Source organism: Rousettus aegyptiacus, unplaced genomic scaffold (genome assembly GCF_014176215.1).
Source record: "Rousettus aegyptiacus isolate mRouAeg1 unplaced genomic scaffold, mRouAeg1.p scaffold_m13_p_17, whole genome shotgun sequence".
Lineage (NCBI taxonomy): Eukaryota > Metazoa > Chordata > Mammalia > Chiroptera > Pteropodidae > Rousettus > Rousettus aegyptiacus.
This window is the reverse complement of record NW_023416292.1, coordinates 36,811,480-36,838,091: the sequence shown is the minus strand read 5'-3', so window position 1 is coordinate 36,838,091 and position 26,612 is coordinate 36,811,480. Positions and strand designations below refer to the sequence as shown.

At 37.1% G+C, this 26,612-nt stretch overlaps 1 protein-coding gene across 4 annotated transcripts in view; it reads left to right on the top strand.

Moving 5' to 3' along the window:
- PRMT6 (protein arginine methyltransferase 6) overlaps positions 1–9,384 on the top strand; it is a 28,477-nt gene extending 19,093 nt beyond the window's left edge. The window contains exon 4 of one of the 4 annotated variants that reach the window (XM_016159809.2): positions 8,872–9,384. The gene's annotated coding sequence lies outside the window, so the exon portion shown is untranslated. Of the gene's footprint in view, positions 1–1,124; positions 2,028–7,261; positions 8,266–8,871 lie in introns of those variants that run through there. The other 3 variants (XM_036235129.1, XM_036235128.1, XM_036235130.1) reach the window with 3 other exon arrangements.
- Positions 9,385–26,612: the final 17,228 nt, after the last annotated feature.

Sequence of the window (26,612 nt, the reverse complement as noted above, 5' to 3'; positions counted from 1 at the left end):
ATGTCATGAAAGAAAGATTTTCTTTGAGCCTTCAAGAGATTTAACTAATGTAGTCCCTAGGTATTAGCCCTGAGATGCTCTTGCTGACAGCTGAGTTGTTAGTAGACCAGGACCCAGGACCTGGGATGTCAGATCTTTTGATATCTCATGTAGTCATTCTTCATTATATCCACCCATCAAGTTCTTCCTTCTTTTCTTGGTTCTTGAAAATTTTACTGGAATTAGTTTATAAACTTTAAGTATCTCTTCTGTTGACTATTCTATCTCCAAAAATACAATGTTTCTCAACTCCAGAGTTCTTCCTATGGTTCATGTTGCATAGATTCTGCCCCCACTAATAAAGCCTTATCTGAAAGAAACCCAGCATACAAAAAAAAAAAAAAAAGAAAAGAAAGAAAAGAAAAAAAGAAAAAAAAGAAGGAAAGAAAAGGAAAGAAAGGAAAAGAAAAAAAAGAAAGAAAACAAAAAAAGTTCAAACTTCCCATGTTAAAACAGATTAAATATTTCTATTCTGCTACAATGTTTATGTAGGGAAATGAAAAGATTTAATAAATGACATTTTCTTTCTTTCATAACAAACCATTCTTTTCAAATGGTTTCACAGAATGCTCCCTGCAGTACAGTACTTGGCTGATATGGGCTTCCTCTCGGTGTTCTCCTAAGTAAAAGCAGCTTATCTTTTCTTCTCCATTTGTTACATGGCCACATTGTGAGATTTGGGCAGGGTTGTCTTTTCTGAACTCTGGATAGATAAGTTTCTCTGAGAAGGTTGTTCGAGCCAGGGAAAATGATGGCACCTCTCCCGACAGTGATGGAAGAGAGGTGCTCTTTCATCACTGTAGGGGAGGTGCAGTCTTCTCTCGATTTCTACTGGACCTATCTGCCATTTTGAAAGAAAGAGAGATGGATACAGGAAGGGGGTGAGGAAGAATGGAAGGAAGGAAGAAAGGAGAGGAAGAAAAGAGAATAAGAGCAATGAAACGAAAACAGGAAAGAAAACGTTTTCTGTATCCCAGGTTGGAGAACCAACCCCTTTCTTTTCACTTTGTGTTGGGAGATCTTGTGTACTCCTAAGACTTCAACCACCATTACTACCATGATTATTCCCAAATCTCCATTACCAGGCTGCCAACTGAGAAGAGTTTGAGATTTTACCCTGCTTGCAAGCTAACAACTTAGCCTACCACAGTTTTATGTATGCTGGCAGAACTCACAAGACTCTTGGGTCAGAAACAGGACTTTGTTACTCATAGCACAGCAAGGTGAGTAAGCTTTATGTTCATGCCAGTTCCCTTTCCCTTTTTCCATCTACGTCCCATGAGGGAACTGTGAAGAGACCCTGGTAGATGCTGAACTTGCAATGGCTTTACATTATAGCTGAGAAACCCCAAACTTAAGAAACCCCAAAATTTTATAATGGGCTGCAAGCAAACCTGTCCAACCTGAGCTCCAAAGGGAAATATTACCTTTATTATACTCTAAAGTAAAAGAACATGCCCTGGACTCCAGGGTAGATGCCATTTCTGTCTTCAGGGTTGTTCCCTGTATAAACATCCTTGGAAAGATATAAGAGGACCAGAAGCTGTCAGTATCTCTGCTTGAAAGATGCACAGAAATGTTACAGATCTGTGGAGAATAGTCTTCCTGCACGGGCCAGCTCTCTTGTCTGAATGCCAGACCCACATACACGACTTCCTACTAGACCACACCACCATGGTATCATGAAAGCCCTTCGAACTTAGATTGCCAAGAGTGAACTCCCTTATAACTCTACTGTCCCTTTAGTTTCTATTTTAGTGACTAATAACTCATCTTGAGGCTTGAGGTCATCCTAGATACCTATTCTTCCACATCTCATCCCCCATCCCACTCCTAGCTTATCAGTTACTAAGTCCACTCAGTTCAATCTCATTACATCTTTTATTCCTGTTCTCTCTTCTTCATACTTGGGATGCTGTCTTTGTTCAGGTCTTTCACATCTGGCCCCTGGCTGGTGAAATCCTGCTGGTATTCATTTCATCGTGATTGCATGCTCATAGAATAACTCTTAATGATGTTGCCTATGAAATAAAATGGAAACTTCTATGACACACAATGGAATTTGCTTTCTGGCCCCCACCTGCCTTGCTTGCCAGGTTATTTTACTACTCTAATTGCATTTATTTGTTTGACCATCTCACTTCTTCTACTCAAATATAAACCCCTCGATTTCGCTCCTTTGACTTTGATTCTTCCAAAAACACAGTAGACACAACAAAATTTACTAGATAATTATTTGTAGAGTCTACTATGTACAAAATAGTATAGATACATGCTTTCTATTTCTGGTATTTATGTATTTCACTTATGTATTTCAGACCAAACACATAATTTTAGAACAACTATTTTATTAAAACTTTAAAACCTTCAAGGGAAGAGGTCATTTATTTTTCAACACCTCTCCTTGCCAAAGGGGCAATTCTATAAATAATATTTACTAGCCAACCATTTTTACTCGCAACTGACTCTCTGTGTGTGTGTGTGTGTGTGTGTGTGTGTGTGGGTTTTGTTACTGTTGTTTATTTTAGACCAGGGTTTTTCAGCCCTGACACCATTCACATATCTTTGGCTGCATAGTGTTGTACTGTGGGGGCCGTCCCTATCCTGAATTGCTGGTTTCTACCCACTAGGTCCCAGTAGGACCCCTGCCCCCAATCTTGTTCTGACAACCAAAATTGTTTCCAGATAGTGCCAAGTGTCCCCGGGGGCTAAAATGCCCCTCAGTTTGAGAATCACTAGTTTAGAACTGCTGTCTGATATTTTTTAGCTCTCTAAAAAGAATTTAAACAGAGTGAAGGTTGTGAACGAATTTCTCTAAAACTGATATTTAAGAATTACTAGAAAAATACATTCTAGCCAGAAATAATAAAAATGAAATAATATGGTTCACAGAATATACATATTAATGAATGAGATATTTACTATGTAGAACAAAGCCAGTGAAGACTATAATGCTCCCAAAAGCTGTGGTGTTAAACCACATGAACCATATTAACCTTATGACTTTCTTAGGCCCATAGCAGAGATTTATACCTCCTCCCCTTTTATAGAATAATCTAGCTATTTATCTAGAGGGGTTTTTTTTTTTTTAATTTATAAGATTTTTCTTCTTGGTTATTAAAGTTCTTGTGACAGCTTTATTGCCATAGTCAATGTTTATTTATTGTAATGCTAATAAATGTTCATGAGTTTAGTTGATCTTTTCCAGTAGGATAGTTCAAGATTGATTTTAACAGTTAAAGTTTACAAAGGGATTGCCATCATATTGTCTAATTCTTGGTATTTTGAATAAATGTCTTTCAAATTGCTGAGCTATCATGCTTTAGAAAATGACTTGAGTGTTCTGCAGTAACAGCTTTTCATTTGGGTTATGAGTCTTAATATTCACTTATAGCATCAACTCTAGTAGTTTCAAATATGCCGTTATGAGCCATTTGGAATTTTAAAAGCATTCATAAATAAATGCTTACTAGGATATTTCCAATTGGTTGAGTATGTAATGTACATTAAAAAATTAAAATAATATCAAAATGCATACACACTTTGGTTAAGTAGAGTGTCTTTTGAGTCATTAAAATGCATTCTTCATCATATTGAGTGAGCCTTTCAGAAATGTCGCTTTTGCATTTTATAACAAATACATTAGAATTAGCAAATGCCAGAAAGAAGAGTAAAGATTTTAAATAAAAAGAAAATATCACTTTGTTATTTTTATGAAAAATGAAAATTCAAAATCTGTTGCCATTTGATTTTCAAGAGCTTTATTAATTAAGGACATTGAAGCAAAAAATACGCAAAGGAATTAAATGTTTTATTGCTTTATATTCAACATGTGTAGTGTTTGGAAAGAATCAAATTAGATTACATAGACTGAAAATTAATCGAGTAATAGATACTATTTTTTTTTTTAGTTTCTTATATAGTCAGAGACTTTATAACAGAAGAAATATCAATATCTTTTTTTCCAAAATTAAAAAAATTTTTTTAGTCTACCTCCTCTCTTCCCATAATTCAAGAATCTTGAAGTCTGTGGGAACCAGCCTGCCATTCTTCCTAGCCCAGATCTTCACGGTCCTTTTCAGGGCATGTGCGTGCTTTACTTTCAAACCAGGTGTGACCATGGAAATCTGTGTCAAGCATCTGAACCTCCCTTGGCACACATGCAGCCATCATCACTGTTTAAAGCCTTGCCTGGCCCAAGTGCGCGGGTGCAAATGGAAAACGAAACTTTACTGGTCCAGCAATCCTTGTGTCCTCCTCAGCTAAGGGTCTGGCCACTTCCATCATCCTCTCAGATATTCGCTTCCATTCCTTTTCCATCTCCCTCTCTAACAAAAGTTTCAAGATGGCTTCAGATCTTCAGCTAGATCTTTAAAGTAGCTATTAATTACCACTGTGGCAAGAAAAAAGCAAGAACCAAAGGTTTAGCTCCTCTTCATTCATTCTTCTCTCTCCTAACAGTAGGAATAAATCAATATTTTAAAATGCCTATAAATTTTATATGTTGCCTCTATCCATATTTCTTTATTCCTCATAATATTCTTGCAATACACATTTCATAGACTCGGAATGACACTGAGAATGTCTAGCTATCTTGCCCAAGGTCACAAAGCCAGAAGTGGCAGGGCTGGGACTGAAGTCCAGCTCTGTGTGACTCAAGCCCCTCAAACTCTGTGAAAGTTTCATTGAGTGGATGAGTCAATGAAGCTCAATGTGCTATTATTGAATTTAACCTTTGCTGATTACCAAACAAGAATTTTAATCCCAATGTTTGGTATCTATGACAGATAGAATATGGCCCTACAAAGATGCCCGTATCCTAATTCCCCGAACCTGTAAATATGTTAGGTGACAAGGCAAAGGGGAATTAAGGTTGCAGATGGAATTAAGGTTGCTAATCAGATGACCTTGAGATGGGGAGATTACCCTGGATTACCCAGGCAAGCCCACTGAAATTACGGGAGTCCTTAAATGTGGATAAGGCAGGCAGAAGAGTGAGTGTCAGAGTTATGGGATAGGAGAAGGACTCAGCCTGCCATTGCTCAAGGAGGCAACAAACCAAAGAGTGTAGGCAGCCTTTAGAAGCTAGAAAAGGCAAGAAAACAGATGCTCCTCCATCGTTTCGAGAAAGGAAAGCAGCTCGGCTGACACCTTTATTTTAGTCCAGTAAGATAATACATTTGTGTTGTTTTTAGCCACAAAGTTTGTGGCAATTTGTTACAGCAGCCATAGAAAACTGTTAACAGTGTCTATATCAATTTTATGTTTTTATAGCATTGTAAGCACAATGAGAAAATAATGAACCAGAAAAAAATCAAGGAAGATAGTATTCCATTATCATTAAGAAATTCTCTGCCCAATACTATATTAAAAAATATCAATTCAAAGTTTCCAAAGTTTTTTTACATTTATTCAGGCTTATAATTATTTCATCAACAATTATTTATGGAGCAAATTTATGTTATTAACTTGGTTTGAGGTGATGAGAGGAGGCAAAATAGACAAAGTTTCCATTCTTTATAGATTTATGGCCAGGTAGTCTCAAAATTTAATTCATTGGGTGTTTACATGCAAATTGGTCAAACAGAATAAGAGTTACAGAAGAAGTTCAGAACAAAGTCAACTCTGGATCAAAAGACCAGATGACTAGGGTCAGCCTCAGCTCCACAGCCTCTCTTCGAGTCCTCCCATCAGGAAATACGTGTTAATAGAAAGTGCCTTGGGGACTGCTTTTTTGAAAGAAGAGCCACCTAAGGAATTACCTTTAAGGGAGATCTTGTTAATAAAATAAATGGTGTTAAATGACACCATTTCTTGTTCTGTCACTGTAGAACCAGTGAGTTAAACGGTGATTAAAAAAAAAAAAAAGCCTCAATGATTTCCTTAAATAACATCCCCCTCCAGCCTCACCTCTGTCTCAGCTGCAAGTAACTAACTTCTAAAATGTCAAAAATCAAATTATGCGGCATGGCAGATGAACCTCCTTTATAATTTGTACACATTTTCTTTCAAATATGATGATGAGTTGGTGGGAAGTTTGCGGCCTAATGTTAACTCTTTAGGCAAAAATAATAAAGAAATAACCATTTTCATTTAGCAATACATACTACCTGAATAAAAATAAAATAGAAAGTAACAACAAAGAATATTCTGATATTTCCTAAAACTTCCTTCCTTCCTACATATTATCACCTTCTCCAAGGAAACTTTTATATAACTCTCCAGGGAGAGAGCGAGTGCCCCTTTCCTGTGAGTTTCCATGGTATAATGTGGGCGCTTGGGTGTACATACTATATATTTATCATATACAGCACAATATAATTGCCTGTAATTACCTATCTCCCCCCTCATACACACGTGAGCAGCTGAAGTTTAATGACTTTTGTTTATAACTTGACACGAAGAATAATGATTCAGCATTTCAGAGTACCTGACACATAATAGGAGTTCAGTAATCTTCACTGAATTCATAGTCAAATTAATGCATTTGTGAGTTAATGAATCATTCTTTATATCTTAAAGGTAATCTTAAGACTTTGGAATAACTAAACAACTAACTAAAAAATAAAAAATAAATAAAAAGTGTAAGATTAGTTTTTTGAGACCAAACCAATGCCCATTGCTCTTCAGATTTAGCAATGAGATGTCTGATAGACACTCGTTGTTTGGTGTTTGCTCTAAGGCAGAGGAAAGACAGAGGTTTCAAGCATAAGTTAACCCTGGGAAAAAATTCAATGACACATTAGCAGAAGTTAGTATTTCTCCAACAGTTATTACACAGTCAGTAAGTCTTGTAGAAAGGTAACCTAATCGGGTTGGTTTAGAATCTCCACTGTAGAGTTACTTGGGTAAATCTCAAGGGCTCAGTAATATTTGACTGTATCTCTCAGAACTAGTTATATCTATTTTTATTGTTTGACTACATCTCATTCATGGATTGTTATACTCATTTATGTTTAAACAATTAGATATGATCAATAGAAAGATAAAACACATATATCTTCATCAATGTTTAGTTTAGATAAGAAATGCAGAGATTAAACAGCAAAACAAATAACTAACCAAAACACATTACTACATTTCTACATAGCTGAATTGGTTTGCTTTCCCCTGCGTTTGCTTGAGCGGATGTTAAAGAAGTAAAATTTTCTGTGTCCCTCGGTTTCTGCCAAATCATAGCAGCTGATAGTCACAGTAAATCAATGCATATTCCTCCTCTTAGTCCCTTAGGTGCTGTTGAATGGTAATAAATGCAACTCTCCACTTCAGTGAGCTGGGCTGGGATCCAGGAGAAAGGAAAACCTTGAATTTAGAGTCTTGACTTATCTGCTGCTCAGCAAGACATTCCAAATTTTAAAGAAGATGCAAGTAACCAATGCATGTAAATAATGAAACTAGAGCTTGTTTTCATCGAGCATGAGACACCATACTCAATTAGAGGAATCTCTTTTGTCTTGTTAGATTTCAGGTTGTTGTGCCATTACTTGGACCTGCCTTTTATCATGTACTATGTTATCTTTGGATAAGTATTTTCTATTGCTGCTGTTGTGATTTTTTTTAACATTTTAATTCTAGATGTGATAATTTTATATAATAACTATGAACTTGGAAAATATTATATACTCTCTGGTGGTATCATTATTAATTGTATCTTCAGTAGAAAGCAGAGCCTAAAACTCATTTGAGCACGTGGGCGGGGGAATCACTGAATGGGTACAAGATTTTTTTGTTTTAAATGTTTTTTTTGCACCAACAATTTTATTAGAGTCTTCTAGATCAATCGACATTTAGTTTTCATTTATTTAAAAAATAATTTTGAACTTCCAAAATATTTTGTGATACTTAGAAGTTTAATCATTATCTTAAAATTATAGTTCTCAGTAATAGAATTAATTAAATAGTAAATGTTTTATGACAAAAATTCCTATAACTTTTCTTATAAAAGAAAAATACTATCTCTTTCTGTCGAACTAGTAAGACAACAGCTACGAAAATTAATTAAATTTTGTAATATGATAGATGTGGGGGGAGGGGAGAAAGGTGAGCACTGAATATCAGTTCATGAAAACTCTGTTCTATTTCTAGTTTTGAAACACTGTACACTGAGATTTATTTAGAAGAGAAAGAGAAGAATAGAGCCCGTTTCTTCACCTTCACAGAGGCCCAGATTGTGACTGTCTCTGATTCTCAGCAGCTAGTGAGGACAAAGTTAAAATATCATAAAGAGACCACCACCACCAATATATATAGACACACACACATATACAGCGTGACCTGGCTGCTGCTGCTCTGACAGCAAATGGAATATGCTTCTTCTTTCAATTGGGCTAGGCTTAGAAATTGCTCATAAGCAAGAGAATATAGTAGAAATGAAAGTACATGAATTTCGAAGTCAGTTCGCTTGCATGTTTTGCCTGGTTTTCTTGAAACTCTTCCCCTGAGGGAAGAGTGACTAGCCTGAAACTGCCTGGCGGAGAGACCGTGCGAAGGCATTCACTCCGGTCTACGGCTTCGCTGAGTTCCGTTTTCCTGCCATTCTCATGAAAAGATCCGATGTTGAATGAAGCCATCTGGGACCCACCTGACCAGCTGTACCTAGTACTACATGGAGTAGCAAATTATCCAGATAAATCCTGCATGGATTTCTGACCTACAAAATTACAACATAATAAAATGATTGTTGGTGTAAGCCACTAGGTTTGGGGATTGCTATAGCCAATACGGAACCATAACAAATGTTATTAATAACAGCTAACATTTACTGAGTTCTTCTTATGTCTTAGACACTTGTTTAATCCTCGGATAAGTACTAACAGTATCTATTTTTTCTAGAGAGGTCAAAATAAACTGGCTCAAGATCACAGAGCCTGGAAGAGATGAAGCTAGGATTCAAATGCAGGACCTGCATTCTGACCTGCTATGCTCTACAGAGTCTCTGCCCTCAAGGAGAAATAGACCCATAAATAATTATAATAAAACGTGGCAAGTGTCATGATATAGGCTTCACAAGACACCATGAGAATTTAGAAGAAAGAAAATATAATTCTTTTTGGAGCGGAAAGGAGATGGGGTGGGAGAGAAAAGATTCAGATTTGGAAGAGAAAGTAGGATCAGGTGTCAGATCCTACTTTCTCTCTCTTTCTTTATTTCCATACATTATCTATCTATCTATCTATCTATCTATCTATCTATCTATCATCTATCTATCTATCTATCTATCTATCTATCTATCTATCTATTATATATATAAATTTTAATGGAAGATACATTGAAGCAAGAGAGACAAACAGGATGGAAGAAAAAAATTGAGGAGGCAAGTCAGGGAAGATTAGCATGAACCATTTCATTCTATGCTAAAGCTCCCCTGCACCACCACCCCCTCCCCCCGCCATAAATTAGACAGAATTGCTGGAGAAATTTTGATCACGGAAGTCGCGAAAGAAGCTTGCATTTTTACAATATAATTCTGATTGCAGTGTGGAAGATGAATTGGATTGAATTTAGAAATAGATACTCAAAAACATATTTTATATTAAAGAATAAATGGATTAATTTAAATTATAATTTCATTTCTCTCTACTGTCACAGGCAATTTGCCTTATCATTCACTGCAAAACAATACAGTGTATACAAAAGAATATACAAAGGTAGTAATAATTGTAACTAACATTTATTGAACACTTATGTGTGTCATTTAATCCTAACAGCAAACTGCAATATAAGAATTATTATTATCTCCTTTTTATAGAGGAGAAAACTGAGGCAGAGCTTATCTAAGATTATCTAGCTGTTTGACAGCAGTGCTGAGATTCAAGCCACAGCAGTCCAATTCCATTGGATGCTACTAGTTCTGAGATCCCAAAGCAGATATCTTCACCCTAATTTAGTAAAAGTTAATATAGAGTCATGCATAGGGTGCTAGGATTATAACAGGAAGGGACACTTAGCTGAAACAAAAGGTTAGGGAATGGCTTTTTCAGGGAGATCATGCATAAGTGAATTTCAAAGGATAGATATCTTCCTCCAAGCATTTATTCAGTCAACAAATACTTGTGGTTGCCTGTGGTGTCAGGCAGTGTGCCAGGAGCATAAGGACATTATTTTACCTACTTGAAGCATGGGTGGTAGCATGAAGAGTTAATCATCAAATAATCACAAACTTAAAGAACGTTTTGAAGCAGAAGTACAAGGTCTACGCAGACTCCTCAAAAAGAAATCCTCACCTAGTCTGGGGAGGTCAAGTGTAAACCGAGTGCTGAACAGTGAGTGAATGATTCAGGTGAAATGGAAGACCGTGATGAAGGAGGAGCATGCCAGGCAGAGGGAAAGCACCACGGCAGGCAGAAAACTGAAAGAGAAGCAGTGGGGTTGAGGGAGAGGGGTTAAGAGTGAGAAGGGGATTGGAGGGATCATGAGTTCCTGCTGGACACTCTTAGCTTAAGGGGCCTGTGGAGCACCCAAAGTGAGAGTTAATGTACAGCTGGATATAGAGAGTTAGGGATGACGCCTGGAATGAAGATGTAGATATGAAAATTCCTGGAAAACAGATATTGATAAATGAAGTTGTAAAATTGCTTAAGGAGGGAGAGTAGCATTGCAAGAGAAGAGCATCCTGGACAGAAGGCTGAAGAACAATTCCCAGTTGAATGTGTTAAGTCAGAGACAAAGGAGACGGAGGGATCACCTAGAGAGTTAGCAATTAAAACTGAACAAAACAGCATTTTAGAGAGGGTTCTGAGGTGGAAGAAATGGTTCACAATGTCACTTCACTGACAGGAGAAGATGTAGAGCAAAGAACGGAAAGTGTTGAATTTAGCTGCCTATGATGACATTAGTTTCAGTGGCATGTTAAGGACAGGTCGCAGAAGGAAGGGAAGACACCTCTAAAAAATATTTGGCAGTGAAGGACATAAGACAGCAACTAGGGTGAGATACAGGTCGAGGAAGGTATTTGATAATTCATTGTTTGTTTTTTTCTTTTCTCTTTTTCCAGTGGAAGATTCTAGGCAGTGTTTGAATGTTCTAGTCAGCATTCGCCTAGCAGAGAAAGGTGAGTGATTATATGTTGTTTCATTCCCTCCACCAAGAAAAGGGAGTTGTTTCAAAGCATGAGATCAAAGAAATAGAAGAGATCACAGAGATCAAAATTTACTTGGAAGGTGAGAACATGACTGGAAAATATATTGCTGCAATAATTTTGAGAAATCTTTCCCAGAGTCTTTTTTTTTTTCTCATTACTTCAAATAAATCTGTGGTCATTTGTACAGCCATTAATTCTTTCCTGTGAGGGTTGTGGTTCTTAATGTGGTTAATACCTCAAATGTTTATTGAGAGTAGGTATCAGTTCAACACTACGTATGTTAAATGTGCCCAATGAAAGTACATTTTCAAGTCTATAGCTCCCAAATGTCTAAACTCATCTCTACATTATCAACAAGAATTTGTATTCCAAAAAAAAGATTATAGATTCTGATTTCTAAAAACACTGAGAACACAGGCTGCTAGCTACTTCCTTTATTGAAATCCAGTGCTCGATATGCCATAGCAGTGAAATAAAAATTCTCACTAAGAAGTTAACAACGAAAAAGAACCCCTAGGTAGATCATTGCCAGGCTTTCCATCACTGTGCAACAGGGAGAAGCGTCTCTAGTTGGCACCATGATAAAGACAAAGCAGCGGTGTTCGAAGCCGTGTGTGTATGGGGCCCATGACAACATGTGCAGGCAGACCATCAAGCTTCTGGGCATTTCCTCCACTTACAGTTCTCCTTCCCACCACCCCTCAACACCAGAGGGGTCACGGTGGCATCGGTACAAACACAGGGTACCCGGCTGTCCACTTCTGGGAGTCTAGATAATTAAACAAGGTAGACGCACACAATAAAATATCATGCCACAGAAACAGTGAATTAAATGCACTTTATAAACGTGGATGGACATTAACATATGCCTGAGTTCTAAAAAGTATAAGAAACAGAAAGAAACCTCTCATCTCTAGTACAATACATAATATAAATACATATGTAAATACATAAAATTTTAGAAAAGATTCAAAACAATATTCCACAAGGACAGGATATAAAAATGGACATAATCTTAAATGAAATAGAGCATCTCTGGTGAGCGGAGGGGGCAGGAGAAAAATGGGACTAGTTCTTGTTGAAGAAAGAGATAACTAATTAAAATAAAATGAGGGCTGATGATGATAGTGTGCCATGAACCTAGACTTGTGATTAAAACAAGTCTGTGTATCATCATCCAAAAAAGATAAAAGATGGTACAACCAAAAACAAATGCAAAAAAAAAAAAATGTTTAATAAATATGCAGGTAGGTTTATAGTTAATGAGATTTGCAGAAGATTGAAAACTGCCCAAATGAAATTTAGCAGGGTGTAGGTTCTCTGCTACGAAGCCATCTCGGATGAAGAAAAAATTTAGCAGCTGTTCCTCCAGGCTATTGGTTCATCAAACTCTCCCTAGCAGTTCCAAAAAGTACATAGTGAAAAGGATCACAGGGGGTACAAAATAAGATTTTAGATGAAGTGACTCTTTGGTAAAAGAACAGGTAATGTGAGAGAAGGGTTAAAGAAATCTCAGTAGACCAGTAAAACCTCAAGAAATTGATCAATTTTGTCAAGCTAGTTTTGAGATTGCTTTGACATATCTTAAAATATTTTTGAGGCAAAGACCTAAAGGCATTGCCAATTAATAGATACAGAAAATCTATATACTGAGAAATTTTATTAAATTAATGTTTTACACTTGTGTCAAATGTTAGTCTTGACCCAAATGATGCCATGACTTTAAACAGAACAAAAGAAGGTTAAAAACGTCCTTCACATGAAAGTTTTATATTCTGACAGCACAAAGGAATGAAATACTTCTCATCTGAAATAGCAGTTGTTTGGGAGTTTCTTTTATTCTTTCATTGGCACACAGTAAATTGAGTCTTTTCAATAGGAATGCAGATGGGAACTTTAAAGATAATTAAGAAACATAAAATATGTCAGTCATCTCAAACATAGTCAGAATATGAGTTTTCATCTCTCTCCTTTGAGAGCATTAGCGTAAGTCTATGCTTTCATAATTTTTTAAGTGCATTATTTAAATATATACTAAGAAAATGTCTAATTGTATAAAACAATAAAATGTTTTTATAAATATTTAATGAGCTGTACTTGAAATAATATATCACTGATACATAAGCTAAAATATTTATTAAATTTGTTATATAGTGTAGCAAAAAATATAAAAGAAGAGAAAGGACATTCTATATTAAAGGTTAGAATTGGTGGCTGACTGTGGAATACACATAGGGAGTTCGTTCTCTCTGAATGTCTTGGAGGTCACAGGTAACACAGAAGGAAGTGTGGCTATCTGTTCCCTTCTTACAATCTCAGCATCTAAATTGATTGCAGAACAGCATGTACCTAATTGATCGCAGTACCAGAAACTACACCAATCCATGAAGTTCAAAAGAGGCAACTTTTATGAAAGCTCATATGCGTAGTCTGTACGTTGTTGTAATCTCATTTGTAGCCCACTCTCAGATAGCTTTTATCATCTCCTCTGTGATCTGCATCCACATTCTACAATATTTGTCTATTATCAATAAAGATATCACTCCAAGTCCAGGGGTGTTGATCCTCGGGAGTGTATTTTCCCCTTAAAGTTTCTCGATACATTAAAGACATAGACCTCCCAGCAATCAACAATTGACAATCTCTACCTGAGCTGAGGGCCTGTCCACCTCTTACCATCAGGGCTCCTACTCAGCACCAATAGTGTTCTGCTCAGTATCCATCATCATGATGAAAGCTGAACACCAAGTCTATTACATGGGTCCTTCATAGGACTTATGGAGATAAAACAGATTTCCAGCTATACCTATATCCTAATTGCAAAGAAAACTGTGCAATGGTCGAAAATGAAAGAAAATACAGAATGTCACCAAGAAGACTGATCAAACCCATGAAGCAAGCTCAAAACATCCAAAACAGACCTGTAACTACCACTTAAATACCTTATTTTTAAGCATCTCCAAAATAGAGGAATTTTTTTATAGACCAATTTAAATATTTCAAACACAAAATAGAGTACGCCGTTAGATGATGCACGTGCCGAGTAATGTTCACCCCTCAGGGTTACAAGTCAAAGCCATTTCGTCCAATAAGACATCAAGAGGGAGACTGTATCTCCCTGCTGTACAACTCAACAGAGAGTGAGAAAGGCCACTTCTTGGGTATATAAGCTCTCTCTTCTTTTGAGGCAGGCATGCATCACTCAAGGTTTAATTTGGGCAGACACCTTAGAGTTACAACCTAATATAGCTGAAAGGGAAGCTGTGTGTTTCACTCTGATTTTGCAAATAATTAGTTATGTAAGACTGGAAAATAAAACTCTGTAGGCCTCAGTGTGCAATTTTATAAACTAAGAAGTTTATGTTAGATGATTTCTAAGGTTCCTTGTCTCTCTTATTTTTATCTGTTTCCTTATCCTAAATTAAATGACTTGTTACATTTATCTAATAAATGTATTTTCAGTATCTAAAGAATGCTAAGTATGTGCTAAATATTGAAATACAAAACCAAAAACCTAAAACATACATTTTATACACCTATTCAAATACCCATATAATATGATAGCATAGAAAAAAATATTTTAAAGCTAGGAGGAAAAAGTAATTCTTTGTGGCATATAAAGAAAATCTCAGTGAAAGTCTTAAGTTAGACTTTGAAAGACAAGTTATTTCCTGCAGATCGGGGTGGACAAAGATGCCTCTCCAACTTCCTTCAAATCCTACAATACCAAAAATGTACTAGGATCCCGACCTTGGAGTATTAAACAAGGCAATATTACCGTTACCAGCAATGATAAAAATCTCGATGTGTGCCTTCATGTTAAAAGTCATAAAACTGAAACTTTGAAGTCACTAGATACCACAAATGTAGTCAAAGATGAGGCCACTTAATGTGTAAATTCCTTTTTTAATTTGCCTTTTGTTAAGACTTGATGGTAAGTGACAGAAACCCAACTTGAGCTATGTATTATGAAATTGCAGGAGGGGGGAAAATGAAATTATTCACTTCGGTTTAAAGTTTTGTCTAATTATAGAATTCATATATAATTTATATATTATATATAAATTTATATAGCTTATTTTAATTTAAGTTACAAATTATATAATTTAGTGTACCGTAACTTTAAGGTAGGGCCCAGCTTCTCTTGGATAAAAATATTCAGTGATTCAGATTGTTCTATCCCTTGCTTCTATCTCTTAAGTGTTGTCTGGGTATGTGCTTGGAGTTGGAAAAGGGACAAAGGTTATATGGCTTTTATGTCCTTGTGAACTTGGCAGGGGAGATAAGGCTTAGTGGCTACATGCAGATGCAACTGGGACCTGCCCACCAGAGACATACTGGCCCTGCTGGCAATTTGGGACTCAGTTTCTGACTGTCCACCAGACCCTTTGTGCAGTCTTGACTGGTGGTTCTTCTGCAGCCCCTGCCTTTGCTGGGGGTCTGTCTGCCCCTGTCAAGCCAGCTGGCCCTCAAATCGGCATTTGCTACCTTTCAGATAGCTATGTGGTGTGCTTTCTCTTCTCCTTCAGAGTTTTACTAAAATGTCACTTTTCAGTGAGGCCTATATGAAATCGCACCCCTACAACACTGCCTTTTCCTCTTCCTGCTTAGCACTCATTGCCATCTCACATGTAACGTATTAAATTTATTTTTTGTTTAATGTGCATCTTTCTCACACAAGAATATAAGTTCCATGGGGGTCGGGATTTTTCTCTTTGTTTAATGCTGTATTTTCAATGTCTAGAATGTAGCCTCACATAAAATAAATAATCAAAAAAATATTTGTTGAATGAATGAATGCACAAATAGAAATAGGACTGCTTCAGAATTCCAACTCTCTCTCTCTCTCTTTCTCTTTCTCTCAATGTGCTATTTATTCTCCTAACTCATCTGGTTCCTGGCACATAGTAGATGAATGAATAAATGGGTTTACCATCAATTTGTTCCTTAGTTTTTGGTATGGCTCAGCTGATGTGGGTCTGTCAGCTAGTCCTTTGGTCCATTTGCTTTTACTCCTCAAGTATTACTTGATGAGTCTCTAGGCTTTTAATTCCATACGTGGCCTGATGTAGCATTCCTCTGTGTAATTTGGTCTTGAAGATTCTGTATCTATCTTTTACCCATCTTCAGTCCTAACCTCTCTAACTCCTTGCCTGCTCACAAGGGGAATTCCTGCCTAGACAGCTCTTCACTATCCTTACCTGGTTTCAGGCTGTTAGACTGTCAGCTGATCATCTTTATGCTTAATCTGAATGTCCTCATTCATCTCATTCGGACCTTTGGGAACAATAAACTCATTTGACCCAATCTTAAAATTCCTTTACATAGTCATACTGTATCTAAAATTGTGGGTTCTTCCTCCATTAAAAGACCAACCTATTATGGATTTAAATTCTATGAGCATACCATGAATATTGCAAGGTTCTATAAGCTTGCAACTTTAAAAATAGCAAAGATTTATTGAGCTTTTATTATGTGCCAGACACTGTGCTAAGCATTTTCTATATATTCATTTTATTTTCATATAACTTTATGAATAGATACGATTGTTTTAGCCCCATTTTATAGATTGAAAAGAAGAAAAACTAAAATTCAGAGAGGCTGAGAAATTTGCGCAAGATCACATTTAGTATGTAGTAGAATCGAAGTTTATAGTCAGTTGTGTTTGTCATCAAGGCTTATGTTCTAAAGGACCACACAAAATAACCTTTATGATTTATGGCTACTAAGTTTTTTTTGTCAAATAAGTGAATGTATAAATTCAGAAGCAAACACTCTTTTAATTTACAACACAGAACAGAGAAAAGCACCTTTGTCACTCAAACATATTATGATTTGGTGGATTCCCAAATGAATACTGATATCATAAACAAACAAATGGATTTCGATAACACAGAAATATCTTCTTTTCCCTTTTATGCCAATACTATCATTCTCTCACTCATGTTTTCATGCTATATTGCATTTATTTTCCACTGATTAGAAAAGACCACAAAATTGTTTCTCTGACATTCATTATCCACCTCTTTATATAATGACAGCCACTAAGCCACAGGGCTATATGTATTTTATTTGACGATGGTTACAATTTTAATTAGCAGCTTAAATAAATGCGATGGCAACTGACTAATAATAATGTGCTAGACCACAATAGTGCTTGTAACTCACTCTCAAGTTGTTTATTAGTCCTCATAATAGTCTAATTACCAATATGGTCAGGGACAAAATGCCAGTTTGTTGTATTTTTTTTCCGTTTTTACATGGCTCAGCATGGATAAGCTGTGAAATATATTAGAAAACAATGCTTCTAATGATTTTATTTCAAAATATGTTTCAGATTTTTTTCACGCTGAGAAATTTACCCTGTGAATTTGTAAGCTGCTGAGATGAACTGAATGCTCAGAATTCCCTTGTAATCATTTCTGAAATCTCTAGCGTGAGGAAAATCTTCAGAAGAGGAATTGCTCTATCACCCAAGCTCTTCCCACACTTTGTGTTTACATGGGGCTTAATTTCTGTGTCCTTGAAAGTGAACGTGCTATTCCTGAAACAGGAAAGGCAGAGAAGATGGTCAGTAGAAGATAAAATTAGAGGAATAGATTATGGCTGCCACTGCAGGTTACAGCTAAATTTCCTCCATACCATTTCACTCAAGCATTGTTACACAGTCTACACACTTTTGCTTTCTCTTTCTGCAAACAGGGTTTTTTATGCCTCTTTCAGAGCAGCAACTACTTTTATCAACAACCAAAGCAGCTCACTGCTGTGAAAATGACTTAGAGTGAAAACCAACCAACCAAGTAAAAATAAAATATTTGGTTCTTCAAAATTGAAGTAGGAATGAAAATACCTGGGGATATTATATTCAAAGGAATATGGCAAGAAGGCTTGAAAAGTAAGGCTGTACACCTTGCTGGCAATAGAGTTCTAGAGTTTGAAATTCCTTCAGGATGGAGGCCATTCCGGCATCCTCTGACAAACAAATATTTGAATGATAGAATCTTCCAGATGGTGTTGTGCTTTGACAGTTTGGTTGATTCATGAAGAGGGAGGAGAAGAGGGTTGAATATTTTATTTTGTGATCCTAAGTATAAATGTTTCTCGAGCCAGAGTCCAGCGATTCATTATATGATTTTAATCAACTGTGGTGGATTGAAATGATTATAAAGGAACACTTGAAACTAATATAATACTGCAAGTCAAGTGTAATTTAAAATTTTAAATAAATAGATAAATAAATAAAAGACCTGTTACTGAAAGAGGAGGCAGAACATGGAATATATCTGCTTCTGGTATGAGAACAGAAAGACCTAGAAACCCATAACATAAGGTGTCTGAAATTTGAACTTGCAAGTGTTAAATGACAAAAATAAGTTGTTTTCATGAATGCTGAGATAAAATTAGGATATTTGGAAAGCGACTACGAAGTGGAGATAACATTAGATGGCCTCGTTTATTTACCATAATCATAAAGCCCTGAAACAAGAGCCACGAGGCATGTTAAAAGCATATTTCATCCTCTGCTCACAGTGCAGTCATATGGCCGTTGTTGGCTTAACTTTGTGTCTCAATAGTTACTGACACTGAAAAATGTAAGTGAATATTCATTGTATTAATGAGATTTTGAGTACTATCTACCTCATCATAGTAATTACATGATATCACAAACTAGGTCACATCCTTATTATTATTTACAGATCTAAAAGTTTGGTCTTAAACAAGGAGAAAAAACTCTCTTAAACACCTTCTCCAAGGCTGGGAGATAATACAAAATATGTTATCAGAGAGAGACAATTCCTCAAAGACTCCATTTTTAATTTTTTTTCTATTGTATGATTATCTTTTTTGGTTCCTTCCATAGATTGCCTCATACAGGTAAACCCTAATACAAAATCGATTGTCCTCGAGGTCCTCTTGCAGTCATTTTTGTCCTATGGCCGCATATCAGGTACCAAGGGATGTGTTAATTTGCTCTAGAAAAAAATATTTTTAAAAACTCTACCACAAAGCATTTCTGGGATGCTAGAGGTCCCCTCACAAGTTTATTTCTCAGAACATCAAGGAAAGGATATCTCTGAACCTTCCTGAGGTGGGCAAACAGGTCTTTGATGAACAAAACCATTTGAGAATTCCGATCACCCTTGGCCTTTGGATGCCTTCCTCTACAGTATTCCAAGAAAGGTATATCATTTTGGCCTATTTGCTATAGGTTATTTTGGATCCATATTTCAACCAACCTACCATAAAAAAGTTAAGGTCATTTCAAGCTTCTCCACTTAAAACATTAAATGTAGAATCTCTCCTTAGTAGTCCTACAGCAGTATTTTAGGCCTGACACAACTTTATATTCCTTTTACCTTGATCCCGGACCATAAGCTCTATTCCTACATATATTCTTCATGTTTGTGTCAAATTCAATTAGCAGATCATGCAATTGTCTAGGTGAATATTGTACCTTATCACAGATTATGATTCATACCTTATGTTTTGGGACCTGTTGGGACTTGAGTCTGGCCATAGATCTGGAAGAGTGACATGGATAGGTCTGGAAGATGGTCAGCCATGCCTTGCAAGGGAGCCATATGAAGGGAGATCACTACGTGTTCTTCAGGAAAAGGAAGACTAACCTATCCAGGCAGAGGAGAAAGAGCTGCTGTCGCCGACAAAGAAGGCTCAGAAGATTTTAGGAGATTGGGTCATCAGAATCTGCCCTAGTGTGTCCCATTCCAATTTTCAAGATCTCATTCCTTCCCAATCAATGTCATAACTTTAAGAGACTCTTCAAAGTCGGAATTCAGTTTGCATTATAGTTTGGCTACCTACAGGATTAGACTTTGGGTTTGTTTTCAGAAATCTTGGTCCCATTGTTATAGGAAATAATAGTTGTCCTTGGAGTGGTCATACAAGCTCTCAAGTCTTTTAAGCAGACCTTGAAAGGGGAATTTAAAGCACCCTGAGCTCATTATCCTCTTGCCTCAAGTTTTTTAGCACAATTAGGAGCAAACTACCAACCCCGTAATACTCTGTATTTTCACTATAATATTTTAAGACTGCAAATACTTGGCCACCCAGAACCTTGCCTTCTCAAGGCGCTTGACTACAGTTATCTGAAGGTCATATATTGAGTCACTGTGTTGCCCCTGTTATCTACACATGCCATAGGTTACTGGTGCCCCCTTTATCACAGGATACATGATCATGAATGTCTTTAAATTTAATCATATCAGAAGGAGAGATTTGTGACCGGGAATTGATTGCATGCAATTGTGGGAGCTGGCCTTGGTTAAGCCGTCTGTGTGAGGCTTTAACCTTCACACATGAGGTGGAACCTTAAGTCCATAGGCTGAGTGATGTTAGGAAGAAAGGTTGGGTGCAAAGTGGGGAAGAGAAGAATAAGCTGGAACCCATAAGCATGAGGCAAACTTTTGAGGATAACATTCGTGTCTGGTTCCTGTTCCTGTGACTAGTCGTGTGAGTGTCCTGCAGAAGCCAGAACCCTTCAGCAAGAAGCTTGACACACACACTCACTCCAGGAGTCAGAGAGGCAGAAGGAAGATCCAGGAACGATGAGCGGTTGCAGGCCCATTTGCTGCCTCATGCCAAGATGGTGTTACAGTGAACTACAAAATAGCTCCCACTTCATTGATGTCCTTCAAATCTTGCAAAAGAATCTCTCTTGGGCTCATTGTAACTGGGAATGTATAGGAAAAACAATTCTTGGAAATGTGGTTCCGCTTAAGCAATTTGACACAGTATAAAGTGCCATATACCCTGAGGAAAAGTGTTTCATCAGAAATTTTCTGAAGAGATTTTTGACAGTTGATAGGAAATAAAGGATATAAAGCAGTGCTGAGTGACTAAGAGGATATAACACTAAATAGTGAATATCCTTAATGAAGAAAGTAAACAGCATAAGAGACTCCTCTGTACCATAATAGAAATTTATCTACCTTATTATACTATATTGGCTTCTAATTTCCTTTATTGATATCTTACCCAGAATGATGCTGTTTGTTTATTTCCCATGGATTCTGGTAAAGATTTCTTTTTCTCATGGGAAGTAGATGTAGGTGGGCTATGTGATTCCCGTGGTTAAAAATTCAGACTTTGCCTCTGTCTCTTTCATTCCTTTGAGATATTCCTGCATAACTATTTCTTCATTTGCAAAAAACAATAATAGGCTTATATATTATAGAAATGTTGAGTTTATTAAATACATAATGGCTGTAAAGTATTATATCAATACTTAAAAGTTGAATCAATCATTAAGTATAACTAAACAATAATTGAAAAGTAAATTAACAATAATTATGTGTAGATTATTATCTTCCTACTGTATTATTTATGGTTTTCATTTGCATGGTAGATTATAAAATTGAGATGTTTTTATGCTACTAATATCTCTACTAATGACATTAGGATATACAATTTGTTTAAAAAGATTAATTTTCTAAATCTTTTGCATTTTTGATAGACAAAATAACCATGATAGATACTGTCACAGTTATGAACTTCCTACTTAGAAACTACCAGTCGAATGTTGCATTTTTTCCTCTTTACTCGCCTGAAATTTTTTTTCTCCCTAACTCAATTGAAATAATAACCATGATTTAGTAAATAATTTTTATGTGGCAAGTATATAGCTTATTGTTTAACCCTCCAAAATGTGAAAGTAGAGAGTTCTACTATGTACCTATTGCTTTAGTATGACAGTATTTTCAAACACCATCCCACCTATGGAAAGGTGAAGACTAAGGTACAGAAAAATAGAGAGGTAGTTAACTGCCATAAAATCAGGAACACCATAGGGAACCGGGGAGGCACATAGTAGGGACACGAACCAGCCTTGATGAATCAGAAAAGGTGTCCGGAGGAAGCAAGACCTGAAGGATATTTTGGAATCAGGAAAAGATATGATAGAAGATAAGAGAGAAAATAGTATGTGCGAAGCCTGCAGGTCAAGAACAAAAAGGACTTTGCAAGAAGCCACAGATAATCAAACTGGCTTTGAGTTTGGATTATGAGGGTCTAAGTGGTACTGTGTGAGAATGAAAGGTAAGCAGAGTTCTACTGAGGGGCAGGACCAAGCGGGAACAACTACACTCCATCCTGGAAACAGGAAGGAGCCACCAAAGAATAGTGAACATGGCAGCAGCTGATTAAGTTATTATTTTAGGAAAATTACTCTGGATGATTTTATAGAATGACATGGAAGAAAAGACTGGTTGCAGATGGGATGGACCACCAGGTGAAAGGTGATTGTGGCCTAAACCAAGGTGTTGGCAATAACCTTAAAAAGAAGTAGATGGATCAAGAGACATTGACGTGGTAGATTTTCAGGTCCTCAACATTCTTCCTGAGCAACCAATTAGATGGCAGTGCATCACTTGGGAACTTGTTCATCAAGCAAGGTCTCAAGCCACATCCCAGACCTAAACACCAATTCTAGGAACAGAACCCAATACTCTGTTTTATTAAGTTCTCCTAGGTTCCAGTTCTGATGTATGCTGAAGTTTGAGAGCCACCGACCTATGCTAATGAGAATTGCCTTGGCAAAAGTCCCACTCCTTTCGACCCCTTCATCCTAACTTGGAACAACTCTGAAGGGCTATCCTCACGAAGCCTTTACTGAGACTGAATTGCCTGACAGTTCAACTTCTCCCTCTGCCCAGTTATGTTAGCTCTTCTTTGCCATGGTTGTTTATCCTGGATGCTAATCTTCCCTTCACGTTTTGCCTCCCTAGGAACTCAACCAGTAAGAACTAGTAAGAACTCCGGAGAGCACAAACTCTAAGATGGGACAGTGGAGCTAGACCATTGCCTGTCCCCTGGCAATGAAGACCCTATTAATATTGATAGCTGGAGCTCCTGGAAAAGGTAGCAGTAAAATTTTTAAAATGTGCACGGGTGGTGAACGGTGCTGGTGTAAGAGTAAATATAAATAAAGGCACTAGTGGGTGCACTGTGTCAAGTGCTTGAGAAATATTAATAATTATAATTATAAGGATAATGGAACTTTTTGGTTATTGATGGGGACAACTGATGCTTTGGAAAAAGTAATAAAAGGCTGAGCAATTAAGGGGCAGTTATGGAAGCCTGCAGTCCTCCTTCCCAGCATAAACAAGAGATTCATTTCTCGAAGTTGGACGGCAAAAGGATGCTGAGAACCAGGCTCCAAATTTAATTTTAAAAGTATTAGAGCTCTAAAGAAGGCTGAATTCTTAACCTCAGTGAGTCTGCTGTGTCAAGGTAAGGATTTTAACTGAGAAAGAATGGGATCCTGAGGCGCAGGGTACACCTGAAAGCCTTAAACCCCCCATTTCCAGTGAGCCCTGAGGTTCTGCAGATGTTGCCCAGTTTTCTCTACTGAGGAATGCACGCTGCTTGATGGCGATGCAGAAGCCCGTGCAGTACGAGGCAGCTTGTGCTCTCTCCTGATCTAGCCCTGTCTGGGGAACAGTGATCAGAGTTAAGATCGTGTATAATCAAACATAAACTGGCTGGGAAGTGCTAGATCTAAGGGTTAAGGAAGGAAAAGGGCTATCAAAGGCGAGGCAAGACCTGGCCAAGCAGGAGGAGCTAGGAGAGTAGGTTTGGAAGAGGTATTATCTTCTTGGTACTCTATTTACCATGGCGATAAGGAGAGTACTGGTGAGAAGGCCGTTGGCATCATGAGAAGCTCAGCCAGGGCTGTGCTTTACAGGCTAGGGCCGGGGACATTACAGAGCGGGGCTCCCAAATAGCGATGCAAAGATGGGTTCTTAAAATAGCGAATGCAAAGTGGCAGGTTTCCTAGGCTGCGTGTTACTGGTCAACCTCACTCTGAGAGGGCTTTTGTAAGCCAGTGTGTACCACTATGTACATTCAGTTAAAATATCGAAATAACAGAATCCAATGTTGGTCACATTTGGTGGGGGCCTGTCCCATATCTGTTGTCTAATATTTTGATGTTTTGAAGGCTCTTAGTCTAATAAGCCTATTATGAAGATCTGATGGAAATGCTTAAGTATTCCTTTCATCACATATCTTACGTATGCTTATGTCTATCAACTCTATTTTAAAAATCACATAATTTCTTTTCTTATTATGGTATATTTACAATATCTGTTTGAAGAAAAGTATACCAGGATGCTGTGGGGGGCCAGAGTGTTCTGGAAAAGTGTGGGCAAAGGACAGAATGAAAAAAAAAATAGATAACATGTTCCCTGGTTACAGTCTATGTTGAGAATATCTAATGCATAAGCAATGTTTAATTATCCACCTTACTTGCATTAATTCACAATTCATAAACAATTCTGTTTTTGTAAAACCTTACAGTTTTATAGTAGAGCATCCCTTTGAATCTAAGATATATTAAGCTTTCAATAAAACATATATTCAAATTCCTTCATTTGCTGACCTGTTATTGAAAATCATCGTCGGCAATAAAAACACTTTTTAATAATGCTCCCAAGTCAAACAGACCCCAGCCAAATATTCCCCAAAGTGTGAAACAACAAAGCCAGTAGATGAAAATGAATCAGTGATACTGTCTGGAATTTTAGCTTAATTTCTTGCAGTTGCTCAAATATTAATAACTTGCGATCTGATCTTTTTAAACATGCAGAATCTGCTTAAGCCTTTAAAAAATAAAAAGCTAAACAGAGACTTAGCACCACGTTGTAGAGAGCAATCCCAACTTGGTAGAAAAAGGAACTAGACAATCGTAAGCTATTTTAAGATTGTTATTTCTCCGTGTTCCTAGAGACTGTGTCCTAAGTGGGGTCTCGATAAGGAGATTGACTGCATGCTGTAAATGCAGGTCTTCGCGTGCTGTTTTTCACCTAGTCAGTCAGTAACAGAAAATGTTGAATGATCAGATCAGTATGTGGCTCTCTTACCATAGGTCTGAACAGACAGAAGCAAATGCAAATCAACCAAAAGCAGGTCCTGTTTTTTTTTGTCAGAGTTATGGGAGAATTTCCAAGGGCTGAGAAACAGATATTGAATTTTTAATTAGGAAATGACTATATATAGCTTTTCAAAGTATGAAATAGGAAGCAAAGAAAGTCTTCAAAATTTTGACGGGTTTCTGAGAGTTAAGCTACTATCCTAATATTAAAAGTATAAATAGAAGGAGATATATGAATATGATTTTTCTTATAGTTTTTTTCCTGGTTGGAACCTGCTATGTAACTTATTTCTTTTATCTGAATTATAATAAATTTGAGAGGGAAGAAATTAATATATACCAGTTATGGAAAATATCATTCGGTACATTGTACATGCTAAATAAATATTAGCTATTATATTGTCAAAATTTTTTTTTTTTTTGTCAAATGAAAAGCCATTATACTTTCAGTAGCATAGTTTTCCTACCTCATAGACAAAATAAGCGTTCAGAGCCTTGGGATTTAACTAAATTTTATGACAATGACTCTCCGGGAAATGCATTCTCTGTCCCAAGCAACATATTTATAACAGTTGGGGTGTATATGCACGTTTTAGTTGGGAACAATCTCAGTCAGCCTGTGAGTAACGAGTGCCCAGGATGAGTTGATTAATGTCTAATATTTTCTATATTAGACCTTACCCTTAGAGGCAGTTCTGATGACAAGATGCCTGCCTTTCTTATCTTTCTTAACTTATTAGAAGAACAAGAGAGAAAATGTTGAGAGATCAGTCTGGCGAAGTAGGCAGATGGTAGATCATACCTTTCCCTACAGGTCATAATAAACACTTTGTTTTCATCCCAAAAGCAATGGAAAACCATTAAGGGTGTGAAGCGGAACATGACACATGATCAGTTACGTTTATAAGAAGATCACCCTGGCTGCCATGTGAGAATGAATTGGTGGGTGGCTAGGAGATCGGGCAGATGGGAATGCCAGGAGACCAGTAGGTGCCATTGCAGAGGTCTGGTACAAATCGTTGTGTGAACCTGTCGTGCTTGCAGTAAACGTGGAGAGCAGATTTTCTTTCTGAGGATCGTACTCAAATCCAAGCTATTACGCTAACGCCTCTGACTCTCCTTCCATATTTGTAAGGTAGGGAAATTATGGCAGCTGTGGAGGATTCAAGGAGACTTTGACACAGAGAGGCAGCAAGACCCGCAGAAAGCCATGATGCCAAGATTAAACTCAAACTTCCTGACCCTTACAGCATCTCGCTGTGCGGGCTGCCTTAAGAATTAAGTGAGGAGATGCTTATAAAATGCTCAGAGACAAGCTTGGCCTAGTTAGTGTAAGCTCCCACTAAATGTTACCTATTACTGTGGTTGTTAAAAAATGCCTTGTAAATTTTAAAGGCCCACGACAACTGGGTTATAATGTGATCTGTCGAACAAGTCGTATGCCTGAGTGTCAGTCACACTTATAACAGGATAGTTTTAAAGTTCAGTTTGCAATTATTTGACAGTGGGTTTAAAGGAAAAGGGCAAAGAGGCAGTAGCAGCCTGTATGGCAGGGATTTTCCTCTGCAGACTGTTGTGTGTGCGCCTCCTTACCGGTTGCTA